This window comes from Carassius gibelio, chromosome B5 (genome assembly GCF_023724105.1).
Source record: "Carassius gibelio isolate Cgi1373 ecotype wild population from Czech Republic chromosome B5, carGib1.2-hapl.c, whole genome shotgun sequence".
Classification (NCBI taxonomy): Eukaryota; Metazoa; Chordata; class Actinopteri; order Cypriniformes; family Cyprinidae; genus Carassius; species Carassius gibelio.
In genome coordinates this window covers 6,372,453-6,384,565 of record NC_068400.1, presented here as the reverse complement: position 1 = coordinate 6,384,565, position 12,113 = coordinate 6,372,453, and the positions used below count along the sequence as shown (strand labels likewise).

At 38.7% G+C, this 12,113-nt stretch overlaps 2 long non-coding RNA genes across 3 annotated transcripts in view; one reads left to right on the top strand and one right to left on the bottom strand.

Moving 5' to 3' along the window:
- LOC127957741 (uncharacterized) overlaps positions 1-3,101 on the bottom strand; it is a 65,158-nt gene extending 62,057 nt beyond the window's left edge. Inside the window, exon 1 of the long non-coding RNA XR_008153841.1 lies at positions 2,428-3,101. This is a non-coding gene — a long non-coding RNA (uncharacterized LOC127957741). The remainder of the gene's footprint in view (positions 1-2,427) is intronic.
- The window catches only part of LOC127957739 (uncharacterized), a 180,308-nt gene that overhangs the window by 60,252 nt on the left and 107,943 nt on the right, over positions 1-12,113 (top strand). The window contains exon 3 of one of the 2 annotated variants that reach the window (XR_008153837.1): positions 821-1,503. The exons of the other annotated variant lie outside the window; for it this stretch is intronic. This is a non-coding gene — a long non-coding RNA (uncharacterized LOC127957739). Of the gene's footprint in view, positions 1-820; positions 1,504-12,113 lie in introns of those variants that run through there. 2 annotated transcript variants of the gene reach the window in all.

The window sequence follows — 12,113 nt, the reverse complement described above, 5'->3', positions numbered from 1 at the left end:
AACCGTCTAGGACGAGTTCGAAAAAGTAGGTTTTTCCAATAATTGAAAATAGCGAAAAAACTAAACCTTGCGATTTTTGAATTTTGGGGTTCATTCGACTTGGCATGAGCCAAGGATTCAGAGGAAAAAAGAATTTCCATTTTCTGGCTTACGGTTCAAAAGTTATTAGCATACAAACATTGAAAGTTTGGACAAGTGGTGGCGCTAGAGAGTAGGAGATAGAGACTTCAAATTTGCTATAGTTAATGTTGGGACTGTCCTCTATCAGTGTGCCAAATTATACAACTTTCCCGCAATCGGTTCTATGGGCTACCATAGACTTGGGGTGGAAGAAGAAGAATAATAATAATAAATATAGCTGCAAGCAGCAATTACGGGGCCAAGCACTCCAACGGCAAATGTAGGAGCTAAGCATGGCATGGAGCATCACACCAAATGCATTGATGAGCAATAACAGCAATTTTAGGATTATTGTAATTGAAATGGCTAAAAAAATCATAAATACAACCTCTAGTAGCATGATCTACTGGCTTATCAAAATTGACCAATAGGTGGTGCTGTTATCAAGTCAATTTGGTGTACTCTGTGTGACTTTTCAATGACACAAACAAAGTTTGGTGTCTATATGCCAAAGCATTGCAGAGATACAGCCTCAAGTGTCATTTTGGCATTGTGCCTCAAATTCGTCGCTGTGGTATGCGAAAACGGTTTTGTCTATCGATACAAAATCCATAACATTTTGTCAGCACAGTCTACAGATCATCTGAGTCAAGTTTGGTGAAAATCGGACTAACGGTTGATGAGGAGTTCGAAAAAGGAGGTTTTCAACATAAATCAAAATGGCGGACAGGAAGTTCGGCTTACTCTGGCATATATGGTATCTATGTTGTCGGCATAAGCCAGGGAATATATTGAGGCCAGTTTCATTACAATAGGCTAATGCATTAAAAAGTTACTAGCATTTTTATAAGTGTAATTATTCATAGTTAATGAATGGTTCATTACTCTTGACCAATAGGTGGCGCTGTTACCAAATTTATGTGGCATGGTCAGTGTGAGGTGGCGATGACACATACAAAGTTTGGTGCAAAAATGTCAAAGCGTTGCAGAGATACAGCCTCAAATGCATTATGGCACCCTTCCAGCAAATTCGTTGATGCGCTAAATCAGAACCGTTTTGTATATCGACACGAAATCCATAACTTTTTGCCAGCATGGTCTGAAGATGATTCACGTCAAATTTGGTGAAAATCGGACTAACGGTCTAGGAGGAGTTCGAAAAAGTAGGTTTTCATCATTAATCAAAATGGCGGACAGGAAGTATGGCCAATTTTGGCATAATCGGTATCTATGTTCTCGGCATGACCCATAGAATACGGGGAGACCATTTGCATTTCAACTGTCTAATTTACTCAAAAGTTATTAGCATTTTTGTGATAATTCATTATAACTCTTGACCACAAGGTGGCGCTGCCACCAAACTTTTTGAGTACCTTCAGGGCATGGAGCCGAATACTTTTGTAATTATTTGTGAAACGATACGATGCTGCGTTGAAAAAATACAGCATTTTAAAACGTAATTCAAAATGGCCGATGCCTAAAATGGCTGACATGGGAAATTTGCATATCATACGACTCGACATGACTCACTGAATCTAAAGAGACCAGTTGTGTGATTTTTGGCCAAACCATTCAGAAGATATAAGCCAAAATATGCATTTTTCATATCTCCCGACCACTAGGTGGCGCTGTGTCGAAACACTGCAGGTAGTCTCAGGTCATGCTTATTATAACACACACCAAGTTTGGTCTCAATATGCCAAACCGTTGCTGAGATATAGCCTCAAGTGCATTTTTGCGTGCTCTTCGTCAAATTTGTTTACGTGTCATTCGACAACGGTTGGACGAATCAACTTGAATTCCATAACTTTTTGCCAGCATGGTCTGAAGATGATCTGAGCCAATTTTCGTGGCAATCGGACTAACCGTCTAGGACGAGTTCGAAAAAGCAGGTTTTTCGAAAAATTGAAAATAGCGAAAAAACTAAACCTTGCGATTTTTGAATTTTGGTGTTCATTCGACTTGGCATGAGCCAAGGATTCAGAGGAAAAAAGAATTTCCATTTTCTGGCTTACGGTTCAAAAGTTATTAGCATACAAACATTGAAAGTTTGGACAAGTGGTGGCGCTAGAGAGTAGGAGTTAGAGACTTCAAATTAGCTATAGTTAATGGTGGGACTGTCCTCTATCAGTGTGCCAAATTATACAACTTTCCCGCAATCGGTTCTATGGGCTGCCATAGACTTGCGGCGGAAGAAGAAGAAGAATAATAATAATAATAACGCCAACGAAAACAATAGGTGCCTACGCACCTTCGGTGCTTGGCCCCTAATAATAACGCCAACAAACACAATAGGTGCCTTCGCACCTTCGGTGCTTGGCCCCTAAATATAGCTGCAAGCAGCAATTACGGGGCCAAGCACTCCAACGGCAAATGTAGGAGCTAAGCATCGCATGAAGCATCACACCAAATTCATTAATGAGCAATAACAGCAATTTTGGAATTATTGTAATTGAAATGGCAAAAAAAAATTATAATACCACCTCTAGTAGCATGATTACTTGGCTTATCAAGCTTGACCAATAGGTGGCACTGTTATAAAATCAATTTGGTGTACTCTGTGTGACTTTTCAATGACACACACAAAGTTTGGTGTCAATATGCCAAAGCATTCCAGGGATACAGCCTCAAGTGTCATTTTCTCATTGTGCCTCAAATTCGTCGATGTGGTATGCGAAAACGGTTTTGTCTATCGACTCAAAAGCCATAACTTTGAGTCAGCATAGTCTGAAGATCATTTGATTCGAATTTGGTGAAAATCGGACCTACGGTTGATGAGGAGTTCGACAAAGTAGGTTTTCAACATAAATCAAAATGGCGGACCGGAAGTTCAGCTTACTATGGTATATTTGGTATCTATGTTATCGGCATAAACCAGGGAATATTTTGAGCCCAGTTCCATTCGAATGGGCTAATGCAATAAAAAGTTATTAGCATTTTTACAAGTGTAATTATTCATGGTTAATGAATGGTTTATTACTCTTGACCAATAGGTGGTGCTGTCACCAAATTTCTGTGGCATGGTCAGTGTGAGGTGGCGATGACACATACAAAATTTGGTGCAAATATGTCAAAGCGTTGCAGAGATACAGCCTCAAATGCATTTTGGCACCCTTCCAGCAAATTCGTTGATGCGCTAAATGAGAACTGTTTCGTATATCGACACGAAATCCATAACTTTTTGCCAGCATGGTCTGAAGATGATTCACGTCAAATTTGGTGAAAATTGGACTAACGGTCTAGGAGGAGTTCGAAAAAGTAGGTTTTCAACATTAAGCAAAATGGCAGACAGGAAGTATGGCCAATTTTCACATAAATGGTATCAATGCTCTCGGCATGACCCACAGAATATAGCGAGACCATTTTAATTTTAATAGTCTAAATTATTCAAAAGTTATTAGCATTTATGTGATATTTCATTATAACTATTGGCCACAAGGTGGCGCTGCCACCAAACTTTTTGAGTACCTTCAGGGCATGGAGCCGAATATTTTTGTAATTATTTGCGAAACGATACGATGCTGCGTTCAAAAAATACAGCATTTTAACACATAATTCAAAATGGCCGACGCCTAAAATGGCCGACACGGGAAAATTGGATATCATTCGACTCGAGATGACTCACTGATTCTAAAGAGACCAGTTGTGTGATTTTTGGCCAAACCATTCAGAAGTTATAAGCCAAAATATGCATTTTTCATATCTCCTGACCACTAGGTGGCGCTGTGTCGAAACACTGCAGGTAGTCTCAGTTCATGCTTGTTAAAACACACACCAAGTTTGGTCTCAATATGACAAACTGTTGCCGAGATATAGCCTCACGTGCATTTTTGCATGCATTTCGTCAAATTAGTTTACGTGTCATTCGACAACGGTTGGACGAATCAACTTGAATTCCATAACTTTTTGCCGGCCTGGTCTGAAGATGATCTGAGACAATTTTCGTGGCAATCAGACTAACCGTCTAGGACGAGTTCGAAAAAGTAGGTTTGTCGAATAATTGAAAATAGCGAAAAAACTAAACCTTGCGATTTTTGAATTTTGGGGTTCATTCGACTTGGCATGAGCCAAGGATTCAGAAGAAAAAAGAATTTTCATTTTCTGGCTTACGGTTCAAAAGTTATTAGCATAGAAACATTGAAAGTTTGGACAAGTGGTGGCGCTAGAGAGTTGGAGTTAGAGACTTCAAATTTGCTATAGTTAATGCTGGGACTGTCCTCTATCAGTGTGCCAAATTATACAACTTTCCCGCAATCGGTTCTATGGGCTGCCATAGACTTGCGGCGGAAGAAGAAGAAGCAGAATAATAATAAATATAGCTGCAAGCAGCAATTACGGGGCCAAGCACTCCAACGGCAAATGTAGTAGCTAAGCATCGCATAAAGCATCACACCAAATACATTAATGAGCAATAACAGCAATTTTGGAATTATTGTATTTGAATTGGCAAAAAAAAAAAACACCAATACCACCTCTAGTAGCATGATTACTTGGTTTATCAAGCTTGACCAATAGGTGACACTGTTATAAAATCAATTTGGTGTACTCTGTGTGACTTTGCAATGACACACACAAAGTTTGGTGTCAATATGCCAAAGCATTCCAGGGATACAGCCTCAAGTGTCATTTTCTCATTGTGCCTCAAATTCGTCGATGTGGTATGCGAAAACGGTTTTGTCTATCGACTCAAAATCCATAACTTTGAATCAGTATAGCCTGAAGATCATTTGATTCGAATTTGGTGAAAATCGGACATACGGTTGATCAGGAGTTCGAAAAAGTATGTTTTCAACATAAATCAAAATGGCGGACCGGAAGTTCAGCTTACCGTGGTATATTTGGTATCTATGTTATCGGCATAAGCCAGGGAATATTTTGAGCCCAGTTTCCTTCAAATAGGCTAATGCATTAAAAAGTTATTAGCATTTTAAAAAGTGTAATTACTCATGGTTAATGAATGGTTTATTACTCTTGACCAATAGGTGGCGCTGTTACCAAATTTATGTGGCATGGTCAGTGTGAGGTGGCGATGACACATACAAAGTTTGGTGCAAATATGTCAAAGTGTTGCAGAGATACAGCCTCAAATGCATTTTGGCACCCTTCCAGCAAATTCGTTGATGCGCTAAATGAGAACCGTTACGTATATCGACACAAAATCCATAACTTTTTGCCAGCATGGTCTGAAGATGATTCACGTCAAATTTGGTGAAAATTGGGCTAACGGTCTAGGAGGAGTTCGAAAAAGTAGGTTTTCAACATTAAGCAAAATGGCGGACAGGAAGTAAGGCCAATTTTCACATTATTGGTATCAATACTCTCGGCATGACCCACAGAATATAGCGAGACCATTTTAATTTTAATAGACTAATTTATTCAAAAGTTATTAGCATTTATGTGATATTTCATTATAACTATTGGCCACAAGGTGGCGCTGCCACCAAACTTTTTGAGTACCTTCAGGGCATGGAGCCGAATATTTTTGTAATTATTTGCGAAACGATACGATGCTGCGTTCAAAAAATACAGCATTTTAAATCATAATTCAAAATGGCCGACGCCTAAAATGGCCGACACAGGAAAATTGGATATCATTTGACTCGACATGACACACTGAATCTAAAGAGACCAGTTGTGTGATTTTTGGACAAACCATTCAGTAGTTATAAGCCAAAATATGCATTTTTCATATCTCCTGACCACTAGGTGGCGCTGTGTCGAAACACTGCAGGTAGTCTCAGTTCATTCTTGTTATAACACACGCCAAGTTTGGTCTCAATATGACAAACCGTTGCCGGGATATAGCCTCACGTGCATGTTTGCGTGCTTTTCGTCAAATTTGTTTACGTGTCATTCGACAACAGTTGGACGAATCAACTTGAATTCCATAACTTTTTGCCAGCATGGTCTGAAGATGATCTGAGCCAATTTTCGTGGCAATCGGACTAACCGTCTAGGACGAGTTCGAAAAAGTAGGTTTTTCGAATAATTGAAAATAGCGAAAAAACTAAACCTTGCGATTTTTGAATTTTGGGGTTCATTCGACTTGGCATGAGCCAAGGATTCAGAGGAAAAAAGAATTTCCATTTTCTGGCTTACGGTTCAAAAGTTATTAGCATACAAACATTGAAAGTTTGGACAAGTGGTGGCGCTAGAGAGTAGGAGATAGAGACTTCAAATTTGCTATAGTTAATGTTGGGACTGTCCTCTATCAGTGTGCCAAATTATACAACTTTCCCGCAATCGGTTCTATGGGCTGCCATAGACTTGCGGCGGAAGAAGAAGAATAATAATAACGCCAACGATTACAATAGGTGCCTACGCACCTTCGGTGCTTGGCCCCTAAATATAGCTGCAAGCAGCAATTACGGGGCCAAGCACTCCAACGGCAAATGTAGGAGCTAAGCATCGCATGAAGCATCACACCAAATTCATTAATGAGCAATAACAGCAATTTTGGAATTATTGTAATTGAAATGGCAAAAAAAAATTATAATACCACCTCTAGTAGCATGATTACTTGGCTTATCAAGCTTGACCAATAGGTGGCACTGTTATAAAATAAATTTGGTGTACTCTGTGTGACTTTTCAATGACACACACAAAGTTTGGTGTCAATATGCCAAAGCATTCCAGGGATACAGCCTCAAGTGTCATTTTCTCATTGTGCCTCAAATTCGTCGATGTGGTATGCGAAAACGGTTTTGTCTATCGACTCAAAAGCCATAACTTTGAGTCAGCATAGTCTGAAGATCATTTGATTCGAATTTGGTGAAAATCGGACCTACGGTTGATGAGGAGTTCGACAAAGTAGGTTTTCAACATAAATCAAAATGGCGGACCGGAAGTTCAGCTTACTATGGTATATTTGGTATCTATGTTATCGGCATAAACCAGGGAATATTTTGAGCCCAGTTTCCTTCAAATAGGCTAATGCATTAAAAAGTTATTAGCATTTTAAAAAGTGTAATTACTCATGGTTAATGAATGGTTTATTACTCTTGACCAAAAGGTGGCGCTGTTACCAAATTTATGTGGCATGGTCAGTGTGACGTGGCGATGACACATACAAAGTTTGGTGCAAATATGTCAAAGTGTTGCAGAGATACAGCCTCAAATGCATTTTGGCATGGGCTAACGGTCTAGGAGGAGTTCGAAAAAGTAGGTTTTCAACATTAAGCAAAATGGCGGACAGGAAGTAAGGCCAATTTTCACATTATTGGTATCAATACTCTCGGCATGACCCACAGAATATAGCGAGACCATTTTAATTTTAATAGACTAATTTATTCAAAAGTTATTAGCATTTATGTGATATTTCATTATAACTATTGGCCACAAGGTGGCGCTGCCACCAAACTTTTTGAGTACCTTCAGGGCATGGAGCCGAATATTTTTGTAATTATTTGCGAAACGATACGATGCTGCGTTCAAAAAATACAGCATTTTAAATCATAATTCAAAATGGCCGACGCCTAAAATGGCCGACACAGGAAAATTGGATATCATTTGACTCGACATGACACACTGAATCTAAAGAGACCAGTTGTGTGATTTTTGGACAAACCATTCAGTAGTTATAAGCCAAAATATGCATTTTTCATATCTCCTGACCACTAGGTGGCGCTGTGTCGAAACACTGCAGGTAGTCTCAGTTCATTCTTGTTATAACACACGCCAAGTTTGGTCTCAATATGACAAACCGTTGCCGGGATATAGCCTCACGTGCATGTTTGCGTGCTTTTCGTCAAATTTGTTTACGTGTCATTCGACAACAGTTGGACGAATCAACTTGAATTCCATAACTTTTTGCCAGCATGGTCTGAAGATGATCTGAGCCAATTTTCGTGGCAATCGGACTAACCGTCTAGGACGAGTTCGAAAAAGTAGGTTTTTCGAATAATTGAAAATAGCGAAAAAACTAAACCTTGCGATTTTTGAATTTTGGGGTTCATTCGACTTGGCATGAGCCAAGGATTCAGAGGAAAAAAGAATTTCCATTTTCTGGCTTACGGTTCAAAAGTTATTAGCATACAAACATTGAAAGTTTGGACAAGTGGTGGCGCTAGAGAGTAGGAGATAGAGACTTCAAATTTGCTATAGTTAATGTTGGGACTGTCCTCTATCAGTGTGCCAAATTATACAACTTTCCCGCAATCGGTTCTATGGGCTGCCATAGACTTGCGGCGGAAGAAGAAGAATAATAATAACGCCAACGATTACAATAGGTGCCTACGCACCTTCGGTGCTTGGCCCCTAAATATAGCTGCAAGCAGCAATTACGGGGCCAAGCACTCCAACGGCAAATGTAGGAGCTAAGCATCGCATGAAGCATCACACCAAATTCATTAATGAGCAATAACAGCAATTTTGGAATTATTGTAATTGAAATGGCAAAAAAAAATTATAATACCACCTCTAGTAGCATGATTACTTGGCTTATCAAGCTTGACCAATAGGTGGCACTGTTATAAAATAAATTTGGTGTACTCTGTGTGACTTTTCAATGACACACACAAAGTTTGGTGTCAATATGCCAAAGCATTCCAGGGATACAGCCTCAAGTGTCATTTTCTCATTGTGCCTCAAATTCGTCGATGTGGTATGCGAAAACGGTTTTGTCTATCGACTCAAAAGCCATAACTTTGAGTCAGCATAGTCTGAAGATCATTTGATTCGAATTTGGTGAAAATCGGACCTACGGTTGATGAGGAGTTCGACAAAGTAGGTTTTCAACATAAATCAAAATGGCGGACCGGAAGTTCAGCTTACTATGGTATATTTGGTATCTATGTTATCGGCATAAACCAGGGAATATTTTGAGCCCAGTTCCATTCGAATGGGCTAATGCAATAAAAAGTTATTAGCATTTTTACAAGTGTAATTATTCATGGTTAATGAATGGTTTATTACTCTTGACCAATAGGTGGCGCTGTCACCAAATTTCTGTGGCATGGTCAGTGTGAGGTGGCGATGACACATACAAAATTTGGTGCAAATATGTCAAAGCGTTGCAGAGATACAGCCTCAAATGCATTTTGGCACCCTTCCAGCAAATTCGTTGATGCGCTAAATGAGAACCGTTACGTATATCGACACAAAATCCATAACTTTTTGCCAGCATGGTCTGAAGATGATGCACGTCAAATTTGGTGAAAATTGGGCTAACGGTCTAGGAGGAGTTCGAAAAAGTAGGTTTTCAACATTAAGCAAAATGGCGGACAGGAAGTAAGGCCAATTTTCACATTATTGGTATCAATACTCTCGGCATGACCCACAGAATATAGCGAGACCATTTTAATTTTAATAGACTAATTTATTCAAAAGTTATTAGCATTTATGTGATATTTCATTATAACTATTGGCCACAAGGTGGCGCTGCCACCAAACTTTTTGAGTACCTTCAGGGCATGGAGCCGAATATTTTTGTAATTATTTGCGAAACGATACGATGCTGCGTTCAAAAAATACAGCATTTTAAATCATAATTCAAAATGGCCGACGCCTAAAATGGCCGACACAGGAAAATTGGATATCATTTGACTCGACATGACTCACTGAATCTAAAGAGACCAGTTGTGTGATTTTTGGCCAAACCATTCAGTAGTTATAAGCCAAAATATGCATTTTTCATATCTCCTGACCACTAGGTGGCGCTGTGTCGAAACACTGCAGGTAGTCTCAGTTCATGCTTGTTATAACACACGCCAAGTTTGGTCTCAATATGACAAACCGTTGCCGGGATATAGCCTCACGTGCATGTTTGCGTGCTTTTCGTCAAATTTGTTTACGTGTCATTCGACAACAGTTGGACGAATCAACTTGAATTCCATAACTTTTTGCCAGCATGGTCTGAAGATGATCTGAGACAATTTTCGTGGCAATCGGACTAACCGTCTAGGACGAGTTCGAAAAAGTAGGTTTTTCGAATAATTGAAAATAGCGAAAAAACTAAACCTTGCGATTTTTGAATTTTGGAGTTCATTCGACTTGGCATGAGCCAAGGATTCAGAGGAAAAAATAATTTCCATTTTCTGGCTTACGGTTCAAAAGTTATTAGCATACAAACATTGAAAGTTTGGACAAGTGGTGGCGCTAGAGAGTAGGAGATAGAGACTTCAAATTTGCTATAGTTAATGTTGGGACTGTCCTCTATCAGTGTGCCAAATTATACAACTTTCCCGCAATCGGTTCTATGGGCTGCCATAGACTTGCGGCGGAAGAAGAAGAAGAAGAAGAATAATAATAACGCCAACGAAAACAATAGGTGCCTACGCACCTTCGGTGCTTGGCCCCTAATAACGCCAACGAACACAATAGGTGCCTTCGCACCTTCGGTGCTTGGCCCCTAAATATAGCTGCAAGCAGCAATCACGGGGCCAAGCATTCCAGCGGCAACATCAGGAGCTAAGCATATGTAGCATCAGACCAAATGCAACAATGAATAATGAAATTAATAATTGCATGATTGTAATTGAAATGGCTGAAAATCGTTAATAAAAGTTCCACAGCGAGGAGCTAAGCATGGCATGGAGCATCAGACCAAATGCAACGAGTAAGAAAAGCAATTATTGGAAGAGTGTAATTGAAACAGCCAGTAAAACTCCAGTAAAATGATGCATTATCATTTTTGGAAAATAGTTGGCGCTGTAATCAAATCGCTTTGTTGTGTTCTGTGGGAGGTGACAATGTTGTGGTCAATTTCTTTCAAAAAACTTACAGACCTTTAGGGCAATGAGTCGAACATGCCCACCGAGTTTCGTTCCGATCGACTTCCATTAACCTTGTCAAATAGGTGCTTAAAGTTGTTTGGCCAATGGCGGCCATGTTTTTTAAGATAAGTGAAATTCCTCATAGACACTTATGCCACATTGGGCCATACCAATTTTCAAGTTGATTGGATCAGCGGTTGCTTAGTAATAGCCATTTTAGTTTTTTTTCATCCTGTAGCGCCACCAAGTGGCAGATATGGAAAAAAATATAATTTGACTAAAGTTTTTGTTCATGCATATGAGTTCTGAGTTTGGTGAAGATATCTCATTTTGTTCCCGAGTTATAGCCTTTTTCGTAAAATTGGTCCACGAATTTGAATGTTTTGGGTCACCTGGTTTTTTGTTCAGTCTTGATCAAACCACTGCAGTAATATTCTCAGGACTCTCTAGATCAATAACTTTGAAAAAATATGTTGTATTTTGTCCTTTGGTTAGATAACATTTAAACAGGCCTGAAAAACAAAAGATTTCTGTTGTGAATGGCATTAAACTGCAAAAAAAAAAAAGGGGTAATATAATCACACATGCATTAGATCTGTATTTTTTCTAAACAATCATGCAAAATTTAACAGAGATTAGGTAAAAAAGAACACTGTAATATTTATAAAGCTTCAAAACCCAGTGTTGAATAAAAAATTGCAATTATAACCACTAGATGTCACCGGAAGACCACTAATGAGCTCACTAAAGACTAAAACATTACAGTTTATGGGCTTGTTGAGGGATTCATCTAGAAAAAATGTATATTACTATTATTTAATATTACTGTTCAAGCATTTCAGATCACATTGAGTCAAAGTTTACCAATTTATTCATACAGATATATCTAATGTTTATAATTATGCCAGATTATGATTGCAATGAAACCTGAAAAATGACATAGAAGCCCATAAAAACAGAAGACTTGCAATAGGTTTTATCACCCATCATTTATTTTAATTATCTATATATATAACTAAATGTGTGAATCTGTGTGTGGGTTTAAGCATGCTTATTGAGTATTAATATACTAGTTTAAACATTTCATGTTTGTGTGTGTCTGTAATTCTGTTCTATTCTTTTACTGTCAGCCATATCTAGGTTATTTAAAATCAGTGCAGTACTATTATCTAGACTGTGAAATTATACATAAATTGCGTATGCTTCTTTGGAATGAAATTAAGACAACATATAACAGTTATAAAGGTTAAAGAGACAGTCTTGTATGATAAATTGCATTTA